This window comes from Dermacentor andersoni, chromosome 1 (genome assembly GCF_023375885.2).
Source record: "Dermacentor andersoni chromosome 1, qqDerAnde1_hic_scaffold, whole genome shotgun sequence".
NCBI classification, from domain to species: Eukaryota; Metazoa; Arthropoda; class Arachnida; order Ixodida; family Ixodidae; genus Dermacentor; species Dermacentor andersoni.
Window position 1 is genome coordinate 282,578,998 of NC_092814.1, and position 14,618 is coordinate 282,593,615.

Below are 14,618 nucleotides of genomic sequence, written 5' to 3' on the forward strand. Positions count from 1 at the left end.
GTCGTGGCCACACTAAGGGACTCGTCTCCCCCCCCCCCATTCCTTGCTAAACAAGTTTTCTTAGCCTCACTTTTAGCCCGTAAATGTATGGTATAGGACACTTAACGTGAAGCACAAGTTGGCTTTACAACCTCGCATTACGCAGCGTGACTTAGTTTGGGCTACTTAGCGCGAGGTTGAGATCGATCGTGCGGATGTGAAATAACTGATTTGCCCAGCTTCTGGCAGGCCTAGTCTTCATTGCGACATTCGCCGTTACTTGGAGCTGACTATCAGGCAGGTTGTTGTTCACGCTTCCCCCGGTGTAGGGTAGCCAACCGGACATGATTCTGGTTAACCTCCCTGCCTTCTTCTTATCTCTTTTCCTCCCCCCCTCAACGATACTATTTTTTTTTAATCTATTGTTCCCTCGATTCTGGAGCGAGTTCTTCTGTGAAACCTGGATCACTACGAGTTTACATCCAGTGCCGTCCATTCCTTTCGGCAAGCCTTATTGGAACTGACAAGGTGCATCGCCAACATTCACCTTTTCACGCACAGGCGCTCACTGGGCGCGCTTATCACCCATTGCCCACTCTAAGTGCCGTAGCCGGCGAGTCACGGCGCCGAGACGCGCGCGCCGCATGCATCCAGCCGGCCTGGAGTGCGCGCTCGGAGAGCGTGCCCGTCTCGAGTGGACGCCTTGGCGGCGGCAGCCGATCGAGACCGGGGGAAGCTGCGGTCGGCACCGAAGCAAGAAACCGTAGCACGTCTTCGGTGGGGCAGAAACCCGCGGGAAGCCGCCAGCCGGCCCAAGGTTGGTTCCGCTGTTCGCACCATTAATCGAGGCGAACGCTGTTCATCCGCCGCCTCTTGCCCGCACCGCCGCCGCTGACAAGCTCCGATGCGGCGCTGGGCAACCGTAAAGACATGTCCAGAGGATGCACCGCTGCTCAGGCACGTCGCCCCGACGAACCGCTGGCTGAGTCGTTCCACGGCTCCGCACACGTGGCTTCGCCTGGAAGGGGCCCGACGCGCTTCTTGTCCATGGGCTCACGCGGCAGTCTCGCTCCTCGCAGCCGCTCAGGCGCCGGGTCCCTCTTGCGTGTGCGTGAGCTTGCGCCCTGCGTCCTCCGTCGTACATGCTCGTAAGGCGTCGCGGGATGACGCGCGTTCTGTGGAATAATCCGGACAGCGACCTGCCGAAGAGGATATCTCTCCCGGCTAGCCGGCTGCCAGTTGTTACGGTAAGCTATGACATGTAATATGCACTCGACGTAATAACTAAGTGCTTTGCACGAGAACTACGGCAGCAAGGGCAAACTGAAAGGAGCAAGGTGCGCCTCGCTTCCTTCATTTCGTCCCTGGTGCTCCTGTCTTGAACAAGCACTCGGTGCAACGTTTCTGTGAAGTGCCACACGCACATATACGTCTGCAGCAAAATTGAGCGCGTGAGAAATCCGATGCCTTCATTTTGCATATACGTAGCTATGTTCAACAAAAGCTAGATCATTCTGTTGACCGTCCGCCAAATATAAACACGCCTGTGTCGTGCGAAAAATCGCGAACACAATCGTGTTACGGAACATTCAATCAAATTCGCTTCACATTAAGTTTCTACGCAGAAAAGCGCTATAACTTAAGACCGCCATCCACGGTGATACGTACCTGGTGGCACCAAACGCCAATCCGTTCTTCCACGCTCGGCAGTATGAACTGTACATTTTTTGAAGGGAGGAGGATAAGGTGGTGGGTAAGGGCGAACAACAGTGTTGTCCATTTCCACCACAGTATGCAGCGTTACGTTGCGCAGTACTAGAGGGCGTTTTCCATAGCCCGGACACAGTACGGCGTAGAAGAGCTGGTTACCGAAATGTTAGATGCCTTTTAAACTAATAGCAACTTCGGCAATACAGATATGTTGCTAAAATCAAAGGTACTTGCAACAATGCTCTTCTGTGCCTCTCAACTTCTACATTTGACTTGTAAAGTACGTTGAACTTATTTGCTGCAGTTACATTGTCGTCTGTGCGCCGTTAAGGTATCTCTGCGAAAAAGTTCTTTAGGATCTTCCTCTGTTGTTTTCAACAAATACGTTGTTTCTGAATCGTTTAACAAATATCTAATGCACAGTACGAAAAGCGAAAATTTAGTGGTCCAGCTCTATCATACTAAAGTGTGCAGCATGTCATAACGAAAAGGCGCTATCATTGAATAATTGCGCATTTTGTCATCATTATTACCATGAACGACGACCACACCCTTCACTTCCGCTTACTACATAGTAAATGTAACAAAGGATTGTCGCTACGGTTGCGAGTTTCTCTTCAGAACCTTAGTGGAAAAAAAAATCTTCTGTATTAAGTAGCTTCCATGTTTTTGAGACTTTCGAAGACAAAATTGATACATAAGAGCTGATATTAATATAGATTGCTGTATAAGCCGTACCTATTTTAGCTCGGACGACATGCTCAAGCGTGATCACGAACACACTCATCGCAAAGTGTCATGCTCACCCAATTTCAGGGCAATAAATTTCCGTAAACATTTTTACGAGCTGCAAATTCTAGCAGAATAAAAATTGCACCAACGCACCTCTTAGGCGCAGGAAACCGGCATTTATTGCACTTCACTCGCAGTCATGGAAGGTCTCATCCTCCGTCACATTGTCAAAAAGTTCAGCTACTTTGGCCGGCAGCATCGCTGGCCAAAGTGCAAACGTTTTGCGAACGCGCGATTCCACAGCCTCTGCAGCTGTCGAGTCGTGCGTCTGCAAGATGTCAGCCTGTGGCAACGTATAAAGCGAAAACAAATCATCTGCTCGGGCCAAGAATGTGTTTTACTGTAGTACACTGCGCACACTGAGAGTGCTGGCAGCCTAATTTTGTAACGGTGTTTTTTTTTTTTTTTTAATTTTCAGTTCTTTTCACCTCCTCGTTCCCTCACACAAATAAGTGGATTTTATGAACTCAACAATTCAAAGAAATCATTTGCCCTGCATGGTCATCGTTTTTTGTCTGTAAACTTCGGACGCGTAGATTTTGGTGAATCGCGCTTCAAACTGCGCCGTCCAACCGATCGAAAAGTAGTTAGAAAGCCAAAATTACTTGGTACTCAGTCGACTTATAGTAGTTTCTTCTTTAAGTACATGACAGTAAATGGAATTTCTGTGGCTACGCAATTGGTATGGCAATATTGCCAAACGAAATCGGCAATCACCTGATAATGTTAAAGGTGCATGAAAAGCAGTAAAAGGATCTGCTAATACACCGGCCTGGTTATTTAAAACGGGGCGAATCAATTCTCCGAACTGTACGGCATGCAACGAGACAGGAGACATTGAGCACTTTTTGTGGTCCTGCCAGCAATTCCAAGATGAAAGAGACACTCTCCTGAAAAATCTGCAAAACAAGGACCTTCCGCATGCGCGCCTGCAACACCTTATATTTCCCGAGGGATCAGTTATAGCCCGCAAAGAAACTTCACGTCTCCTCATCGATTTCTTAAGAGAGACTGGTTTGATGGACATATGGTAAAACCCTTCAGCGGTATTGTGCGAGACGCTCGGGCGGAGCAATTGGCGGCCTTGTTCGCCAGGCTAAACCTGCCTGTTGCTACAATTCACCACCATCACCACCACCACTAGTAAAAAATTCGATGTGGAGTCAATAAACAATCAGTTGAACGCTCTACAGATGCTCGTGTGACAGGTATTACCTTATGCGATGTAGCAATAAAATTTGGAATGTATTTGGAATGTAGAGGTGCGCTATTGAAGCATTAGATCCGGTCATGTCAGCTCTAAATAGACCTTGCTTATGCCTATGCCACATTTTCTGTTTCGCTGCAAATGACCGCCGTATAAGAATACCGTGGCTATCGAACGTCTCCTCTGTGTTGCAAAAAAAAAAAAAGAAAGCAATGTGAAATGTGGAGTTATCGTAGCTCTACAAACGCGTTTACTGGAACTAGTACTTTTGAGGTGGACGACGTTGTTCTTGTAGACCACTGCAATGAACCGCGTTAAAATGTTCATTGCGACCTCTGTCCATTTTTTGTCTGTTTGTTTGCTTGTTGGCTTGTTCGTTTCTTTGTTTGCTTGTTGGCTTGTTCGTTTCTTTGTTTGTTTGTTTGTTTGTTTGTTTGTTTGTTTGTCTGTCTGTCTGTCTGTCTGTCTGTTTGTTTGTTTGTTTGTTTGTTTGTTTGTTTGTTTGTTTGCTTGTTTGTTTGTTTGTTTGTTTGTTTGTTTGTTTGTTTGTTTGTTTCTTTGTTTGTTTGTTTGTTTGTTTGTTTGTTTGTTTGTTTGGTTGGTTGGTTGGTTGGTTGTTTGTTCGCACATGTGCTTATATGTGAGCAGAATTTTTGGGAGGTCATTTAAGAATGCTCGTTCCTTAACAAACCATTTTCTGGTAAGGTAAGTCATTTAATTTTGGTTCCTATCTACTCTTCAAGTTTTACTTTGTGTGGTCTTCGGGTCTCACAGGAGTACCGACCACCGCGGGTTTGAGCTTATTGAGCCACAGGTCCGCGTCAGCCGTCAGCCTCTAGCGCCGCTGCACGCGAGCTCAGGTCGCAAAGGGGCTACCGAGCGACGCACGATATATAGAACATAGTATTGCCGTGAGCTAGCGGCGTGTCCCAGCTTGAGCCTGTGCTCTCGCAGCGACGTGCTATAGGCGCTAGCGCCTCTGCTAGCGCCGCTGCACGCGAGCACAGGGCCGGTATTTTGTAGCGATGCCTTTTCCGATTCTATACTTCTTCAGGCTTTTCGCGCTTGGCCAGTGGTCAGAGCGACGGTCTGCCTCCATTATCAAGGGGATTAGGCGGCCGTGTGTGGTGGATGATAAGAATAGCATAGAATAAGGCATAAGGCATCGCTACAATATAGCGGCCCAGGTCGCAATTAAAGGGGCTAGACCGAGCGACGCACGCAAGTGCATAGTATTGCCCTGAGCTAGCGGCGTGTCCCAGCTTGAGCCTGTGCTCTCGCAGCGACGTACTATAGGCGCTAGCGTCGCTGCACGCGAGCTCAGGTCGCAAAGGGGCTAAGTAGCGACGCACGCAAGAACACAGTATTGCCCTGAGCTAGCGGCGTGTCCCAACGTGAACCTGAGCTCTCGCAGCCCCTGACTGTGTTCTCCGCCCTTGCTGCGGGACCGCTTTGGTTCCCCGCCACCCCGGGACCGGGTGCTGGTGCACTGTCGGGTGCCGCCGGATACAATAAACTGTTTCCGCTAGCTCATGGCAACTGTGTTCTTGCGTGCGTCGCTCGGTAGCCCCTTTGCGGCCTGAGCTCGCGCGAAGTGGCGCTAGAGGCTGACGGCTGACACGGCCCTGTGGCTCGCTAAGCTCAAACCCGCGGTGGTCGGTACTCCTTTGAGACCCGAAGACCCCCCAACTTCGACAACAGTTAAGGGCCCAAAACTATGTTTGCTGTGTCACATTCATCCATTCGCTTTTCCTTCCCGTTTCTCCGACCACATTGGATATCGTCGTCATTCCACCACCTCAGCCTCAGTTTCACCCTCGTCATATGGAGGAGAAAAGTAAAACCTTGATCTCCACAACTGACATTTGAGCCCATGCCTATGTGTCTATGCGCAGTTGGGAAGGGGACGCAGCTAACTCGCAGCTTTCACGCTTGGTAACTTGTGTGGTATTTTGTTTTGCGTCACACACATATTCTGAGAGTCATGGATTTTTGAAGTGACATTAGGCAAAGAACGTTGACAGGAAGTAGGAGGCTTGAAGAGATTAACAGTGCTTGGAGGGATTAACTTCAACGGTGATTGAAATGATTAAATTATCTGAATTAACTTGAAGTGATGAGTTGAAAAGGTTTGAAACTATTAACAGTGAGGGGCAGCAACTGCTTTCGCAATTGCTGCCCTGACGAAGATAAATTCCCGTGTGGAAACGTTGGCTTTAACGACATTCTTTCATCCAAAAGATTTCATCCAAAAAGATCACTCGCCCCCCGCTTCACCCTCGCCCTACGGCGAAGAAAAACATATTCGTCCGCCGCAAACAATGGAGATCAAACTCAGGTCACTGCGAGAATGTACATTTGGGGTCTAACGTGCTAACCACTGAGCTGTCGCGCAACTTACTGATAGTTTGTGCTGGGTTTCCTGCGCGGCGGGCACTCTGAAAGGGTGGCGTCTGTGCGTGTGTTTCGGTAACCGAAGCATCTACTGCGCACACGCAACTTGGCTGGCACGCAATGCAATAAGTCGCTGGCACCGAGGCTTTGAGCGGATCGCTAATTTTAAACATTCCTTTCGCAAGCACGGCTCTTCGCTTACTTGGATGCGAGTAACTAAAGTGTCGTCGTCATACCGCAGACGTCATGTCGTCGTGTGGTCGTTGTCATCGTGTCATCGTCATACTGCCGCTGTTGTCATCATTTTTGTCACGTTGTAGTCGTCCGTTGCCCATAGAGCAGTGGGACATTGCACAGGGTTTTGCACAAGGTGCCAAACAAGGGGGGAGGGGGGTGGGGACGTTGGTGGGAGTCAGAGTGACTGCGGTCGCAGTAAAGGAATTGAGAGTTGAACAACCGCTGAGGCTACTAAATTTGAAATTACCGCAAAATTTTGAGAAAGTGACATGTCGTAGTTACATGTCACTGTGCTCGGCGAATTCATCGACCAAACCAGTCCCGAAAATTGTCAAACTGGTGCTGGAATCCAACCAATGAACCCTTACCGCAAAACTACGTAAATATGTCGTTCGGTATGCTGATCTTCTGCAGTTAGCCTGGTCGGCTTTGTTAATATAATGTCGAACATTGCGATTGGCTGCGCTGCTGTTAATAGCTCTAGCGTAAGAACCTTTTTCATAAATACGTGTTCAGAAGTTATGCTCTCGTAAAGGTAATTTTTTGTCAGTGCCTCTTTTTGTCAGTATGTATTCTAGTTTTTGTTTTTTTTAAATACTTGTGAGATTTACGCACTGCTTGGAACAAGTTCGTGGTACATGAACTAAGCATATTTTGTCATGAGAGGGCCACCAAACCTGTAGAATCCATTAGACGCGCGGAACTAGAAGACGGTGGGAACAATTGACCAAGCTTTTCGTTTGTGAGAGTTGTTTGGGATTAGCCAACCGCCATCGCTAATAAATGCAACAACCCGATCGACTAACACCTATATATATATATATATATATATATATATATATATATATATATATATATATATATATATATATATATATATATATATATATATATATTGGTCTGTGGTGCTAAATTATTGGTACGGCTGAGCTGTTCTCGACATGAAAAGGGTAAATGGACAACTCTGTCGGTGTACGGTAACGTCCAAACTGTGTAATACAAAATAAACAAAACTCGGCATCCCCACAAAGTTGAGCGCTTCCTTTAGATGCAGAATGCGCCGAGTGACGAACCAAGCATTTCGTCACGCTGGACTGCTTCTGTATCATTTTTCTACTTATGTTATTACTTCTTCAAGAACAAACGCAGCCCACCGGCTACACAGCCGAAAGATGAACTGCCGACGTTGTCAGAACGACGAAATCCGCTGTTCCTAGCGGGCTCTACTGTCTGTCACGGCGAGTGCAAAGACGCGCGCATTAGTGCTCTTCGTGACAAAGGGGAGTTTCCGTTGCTTCAAGAAACGCCGCGGCAGATTCTTTCATAATGAAATGTTGCGTGACTGGTTGTGTACAAACGCATATGCAAATTTAACACGGTTTTGTGGGCCTACATTTATCGTTCTGTGGGTGGAGGACCTATTGCAGCAGTCTGCTGGTTGCCAGCACAGAAATACTAACAGTACGGCTGCGCTTTATAAAACATAAAAAAATAAAAACTCGCCAATGCTTTATCGTCGTGGACTGCACAAATGACGTATTTGCTTCTCTATTTATTAATACTTTGTGTATCATTTTACATCCAAAGCTGCTTAAGCCATTTAATGCTTTACTGAACCAGAGGCAGCAATTTGATATACAGCATTATTACAACTTTCACATCCTTGTAAAAATTGATAAGAAACAAAATTCAGCAAACCATGTGTCACTATTTAAGCGCTAGAATTCTTGCAGTAGTTGAGGTACAGAATAGAGATAGTATTTTAGATACTATGCGAACGTACTAAGATACATTGGAATTAACCGAAGATTGACAATTAAGTAATTACAAGCGTAATTTCTTTTAAAATACTTTCAAATAATGCTGGTACCGTTGTAAACGAAGTAAGAAAGCAAAATAAGGAAGCAAGCGCAAGAATATTCAGTATTTCCGCGGACCTGCTGTTTCTGTGTTCGCAAGGGTTGTGTTCTGAACTTGGGACTCAGAAAGGAGCTAGTTTGCACTTGCCAGAGAGACTTGTATTTTATATGCATTACAAATATGTCACGCTACTTTTTCTTGCTTTTGCTTGAACAATTGGCAGCGATTTGTGCGCATTTATCGTGTCGGAGAAAAAGAGAGGCCGGCGCTGCCTGCAGACTTCACCGTCTCCCTAAAACAGCTAGTAAAGCTAACAATTAGTATGTCGTTATAAAACGATTGAAAATCTGTGAAGAATATGTTTTAATAACTGATTTTGCTTTCCTTACTGGTTAACTTTTCATGGCGTCCGCTGAGAACTAATAGAAGGATCATGACACGGAGAATCTACATCATTTCGCAAAATTTGCGTATACCCCACGTTTGTATGGTTTACGCAACGTCTTATGCAAAGCTGACACTAAAAACCTACTCATTTGTTGTACAAGTTGTTCGTGTTGTGAATGAACATTTATCTTCGAGTAACCATGCACAATGATTACGCGCAAGTTGTGAAATGTATTGGGTATATTATCAAGATTGTGATACGCCCTGCCTCAACAGACTGCAAATATTTTATGTAATGTTCAGCTGTATTCGATTATTACTTACTCCTTCTTAATTTGGGGCACTGTATCACTTTTGCTAACATGAGACAGTTACACGTAATTCAGCAGCGTGCTTTTCTTTTATTCACCATACTGACACGCGTATTTGTTTATCTTTTTCGGGTGACCGCTCTTCATCGCCTAACAAATGTTATCGCTCAGCGCGGGACGCGCCCGCACGTATCGGAAGTTTCTCGAATGTTATCGATGGTTCTGTTGTCACCAAAGCTAGTGTAATCTGATTGCATGTGCGACGCGAATTGTATGGAACTTTCTGGAAGACATGCGGGCACCGTCGATTACTGCGGAACCTGCGATGTCTTGTGCTTAAAAACCGACGCGCTTGACCGGCAGATCAGATTTTCGACGATCTCCGACTATGTTCGCCGCTGTCATTTTGCTTTTGGTGTAGCCTGTTTTTCTGGGCACAAGTTCGCCCAGTAAAGATATAGTTTCGCCATTTACGGTTTTGCTACTGTGTTTGTGACTTTTACTACCACGCGGCAATATTCTCTCTAGTTCTTGCGATACTCGTACCGCACAGGCTTTTATCGCCCTCAGCATAATTCCAATCACAGAGCCACATAATAATATACTACTAAGAAAATACAAAGTAGGGTCAGGGAAGGCAGCCTAATTATAACAACATTGGTAAATTTCACACACAAGCACAATAAACACAGCACTCACACCGGAAGAGAATAGTTCATATCAAAACCACGTTCTAACTGTGGTCCGCGAAGATTGCCATATAATTTGCCTCTTGTGTTTGACACTGCACATGATCTTTAGAATAAACACGGTGATGACTTTGTGCATTTATCCCGCTATGCAATGCAATTGTTTTTCGTGTGCAGAGTGAGTGTCTATATATATAAATAGTGCTTGTTTTTTATATACATTGTGTAAATGATATTACAGCTGTTGAGTACATATTATTATGCCAATTCGTGCTTTTATGCAATTTGTGTTTCACTGTCTCTAAATCTCAAGTATCTGTAGCGGGCCTAGACCTCTAGTGAAGCCTTTGCATAGGATTTTTGTCAGCGCCACTCGACATCCCTGTGGTGTCCAATAAATTTGATTTGGTCTGATAAGTTTCATTTCACCGTAAATTGAACTTACTTCTGGCCTTCACATATTTAATTGCTATATCACAATAACTTCGAGTTGTTATGATCATTTACGAACATATATACGACGTAATAAAGTGACTGATAAATGGTCAATATATCCAGAACTTAACCAATATCTTCCCCGTCGAGCAATTCGGAACATGTGCCCATGCCTATATTTTGGACATTGCCTATATTGTGGACTATATTATTTTGAGCTGATGCTGCTTCTAAACTTCAGCATTCCTACAATAATGTCGTACTATCCGCATGCTGATACATCCACATCCGCAACCTAAACAACAATGACCTTGTGGGGAGGTCCGTGGGAAGCTAAATTGAGTTATATGGGTTCCCTTAACCATCGCCAATTTTCACAGCTTATTTGCGACTTTTGAAGACAATATGTAAAGTGTACCATGAATTACGATTCTATAAAGCCTGTATGTCATGGTTAAGAATCGCAGACATTTCTTAGGTACAAAAGCGGTGCAAATGCTACCCAGTTACGACCTAATAGAACATTAACAAGGTCAATTAACGTTTCAAGCAACGTGGTCGCGCCATGACCTTTATTGAGTCCACATGGAAAGTGCTCATGTGCTCCAAACCACAGATAAAAGCAACTGCTCGCTCTAGAATGACAAAAATTGCCAATAATGTGACCGCGCGGCTCACATCTTCTTGTGTCAACATGTTCTTATTTATCTAAAATGTGTTGTCTGCAATTCTCTCACGCTACAAGTTACGTGCATAGTTTCATCTTGAAAGAAATTCACTTCAAATGCACGTTTAGGCGTACTGAATTTGTACTGTAAGGTTTGTTAGCAATAAAGCACACTCAAGACTACGCAATCTAAAGAAGACAGGTAACTACGAGGCATCACACTTGGCATTGTGAGACGCTCCAAGGCTTTTTTGCGCGTTGCCCTTTTTCTAATTGTGAAGCTAGCATATCCGCTAGACAGTCTGCCAAGCTAATGTCTACCTAGCCGTAGAGAGAGAGAGAGAGAGAAATGAAGTTTTTTAAGAAAGAAAGGCGGCGCCATCAGCCTGCGGTTCTAAATCTCTGGCTTGGTACACCGAGTAGAGGGAAGTGGGAATCAAAGCAACGCAGTGGAGATGAGAATCACACAGAGCTATATATACAAGCTGATCTTAGGCAGGGTCGGGGCATACAAAACAATTCTGTAGCTTGGAATCATGGTCACACTTTTACATAAATGCAAGAAGCGTTTTCTTTTAGGTAAAAGAAAGGGGGGAAATAGGTTTCAGTCAGCTGCTACGATTAATCTGTAGCTGTGAATTTGTGGAAAAGACATGCTTAATTTTTTTTTCTTCTTGCGCGTGTATGCAGCGATCTTTGCTCTCCCATTCAACATAAAACGGTACTCAAGACGTGAAATGTTTGTTCATTTGTTAGTGAATTTAAGATGGCTCTGAACACGGCACCTTTAACACAATAGGGAAGTCTAAACGATAAAAATTTACTTGTAACTTATGCTGAGTAATATAAAGTCATCGAATTTCCCACCCCAAACATTCAGTTGACTCATGCGACGTAAACTGCAGAGTGGCCGCACTATGGCCGCTTACCGCAATGGTACGGCCAAGCGTTAGTCTATATGGTGAGCAAAGAACAGCCACGCGCATTTTAATAATGAAGCGCGCAAGAACTGTAGTCCTAGTGCAGCTCAATATTGGTCGTTTTTACTACCAGCTTGCTTTCTTCAGAAGAAGGAGCTCCGCCTCCATCTCTCCAGACAAGACGAATCATCCAAGCAGACTGTATACAGACGGTTATCTGTAAACTGGCTGAATACCACGAAAAATCTATCAAGAAAATTTCGATTACCATCAGAAAAGCAGTGCTGACGAAAGCGCAACAACGAAGCAGCTAGTCGTGTAAGACGGTAGGCTCAGCAAAATAAGCATAAAGATAGTGATAAAAACTGTCTCTTTGGTATATAAAAAGAACAGTAATACAGATGATATAAAATCATGCTGTGCACACACTGGAGTAATAAGCCTCCCGTTTTCTTAATTCAACGCATGATGATAAATTCATCCCAAAAGCAGTGGAACAGACTAACTAACTCTCATTGCTATTAACTGAAATAAAGAGTGGTGACAGTGCAGAATGCTACTGCTCAAAGTACGTTCGAGCTGCAAAGGTGCGGCATGATTTTTGCTGACAGCGTTTGCTGCAGTGCCATCGCAGCCCTAGCGTTGACCAGTTTGTAAAAAAATCACAGGGGGCGTCTATATATATATATATATATATATATATATATATATATATATATATATATATATATATATATATATATATATATGCGCTGGTCTGGTCGGGTCTGCTCCATACACAGCATACATAGCCTGTCCTCCTTTGATCTTGGCAGGGCACACACTTTCAGGCACGAAATGTGTCCCATGGCTAGGCCGCTGTAATGTAACGATTACTTTAATCCGATTTCATTCTTTTCTTGTCATACACCTAATGAGCGACGGCTATTACGTTGGCGCAGCATCACTAGAACCACTGACGAAACGAAAGAAGTGAACATAATCTGAACAAAATGGTGACATTATCCCAGCCGCAGTTTAATTGTACTAGCGGCATGCATGTATATGGCAACCGCAATTAATTTTTCACATTTTTGCATAGGTATATTCGCGCATGAACGTTGCAGGGGTTCACATAACTCTCTGCGTGATTTATTTATAAGATAGGCTCAAGACATAGAAGGCGCCAAAGTCTCAGTATCTCAGCTTAGTGACTTAGCGTCTTTGGAATATAATATGTTTTGAAATAGAAGCGCTCTGGTCTGAAACCGAAAGGATGGATTGCAGGTTGGTTCGGTTGATTCAGAGCCCGTAATTCTGTGTGCAAACTGGATAGGCTATACTGATACACGCGCTGGTCGGGTATACCTTTATTTCGCAAAAAAAAGAAAAACAAAAAAAAACGCGGCAATGTGGCCGTTAAGGGCCGAATTCACAAAGCTTTTTTTTTTTTTTTTTCGCAAGTCCACTATGCCATTGACCAACCGCCTTATATTAGGGAAGGCCGCCGGCATCAGGATTGGTCGGAATTTTCACTTATACGAAAACTTTTATTGTAAGAGCATTTTTGTGAATATGGGCCTTGTTTACGGGACTATGCAGTTGCATAAAATGCGTTTTTATTACGTCAACGCAAACGCGTACATTTGGTTTCCTGTCTCCTCTTATCTAGAACCGCAATTCACGGATGATTTCGTCGCAGAATTGTTAAAGGCAAAAAATGGCGAGATTGTAGTTTAAAACTAAATTATGGGGTTTTACGTGCCAATTAAAACCGCTTTCTGATTATGAGGCACGCCGTAGTGGAGGACTCCGGAAATTTCGACCACCTGGGGTTCTTTAACGTGCACCTAAATCTAAGTACACGGGTGTTTTCGCATTTTGCCCCCATCGAAATGCGGCCGCCGTGGCCGGGATTCGATCCCGCGATAGAGTGTAGTTTCGTACACGTCCTGCAGGATGGTCAAACGACGTGCACAAGTTCGCATGTAGTCGTCAAAACTGCATTCATTATACGTAGAAAGGATGTAAAAGGATTTGTACCCAGGCTGGTATCACGGTAGCTATTTATTTATGTTGTTCTGACAACACCGTCACTTCTTCGCCGCCGACGACAAAACAATGTCATGCTGTGTTTGTTGATAATTCGCCCAGTTTATTTCCTCTTCTTGTCCTTCTTTACGTTTTGAACTTCTGCTTCACAGTGCAAAGAAGTTTGTCAACGCTGCCTGCGCGTCGAAAAGCTTGCTATTTTGCACGTCATGCGTTCACCATGCAGCTACGTCGCGCGCGCCTCACACCGCGTTATCGGATGTTGTGTCATTTTTGTGGTGGTATAATGTAACACTGCGAAGACGCGATGCGCTACTTATTTATGGATGATTTTCCTTGCGTTAGCTTGTAGCCACTAAATTGCATTTTAATCTCCGACTTAAATAACCAAATAGGACTAAAATTTTGGACTTAACGCATGTGGCATGCGGCTTAAAATAAATTTTACACGAGGATCGCTTAAAGTTGCTGCAGCCCAGTTATATGTAACTACAGTGATCATAGTTCATAAAAAGACCACTAAAACGACTGGAAAGAGTGATAGTATTACAAAAATTTTTTATGCGCAAATTAAGAGTCGTCTCTTGTTTAACATAAAACGAACAATTGCAAAATAAAAATTGAAAAATAAATAGAAGCAAAGCTCGGACGTTCTTGGGCTGAATTCGCAAAGCTTTTCGATCGTAGGAGCCATTTGTCATTTGCCTCCCACCTTCTCGAATCTGTACAGCACGATTATTGGTTTTTATTTCCTCTGACGAACAATGCTCGCATTAAAACGTTTTTGTGAATGCGGGTCCTGGCCTGTCAAAAGCTTCGGCCCAATGTGGCGCAGACACTTATGGAGCAACGCCTTTTTCGAGGTTAATCTGATCGATGCACCGTTTAAATATGAGCATTCTTCGCCATAAAGGCCCACACGCTTGTGCCGGAAATCATGCTGAGCAGCGCTTTTATAACTTTCTTGCTTTAATTATCAGAAAAAGTTAACGTTTTCAT

General features: G+C 44.4%; 1 long non-coding RNA gene across 1 annotated transcript in view; it reads left to right on the forward strand.

The window, feature by feature from the left end:
- Positions 1 to 583: 583 nt before the first annotated feature.
- The window catches only part of LOC140215322 (uncharacterized), a 58,217-nt gene continuing 44,182 nt past the window's right edge, over positions 584 to 14,618 (forward strand). Inside the window, exon 1 of the long non-coding RNA XR_011892279.1 lies at positions 584 to 1,226. This is a non-coding gene — a long non-coding RNA (uncharacterized lncRNA). The remainder of the gene's footprint in view (positions 1,227 to 14,618) is intronic.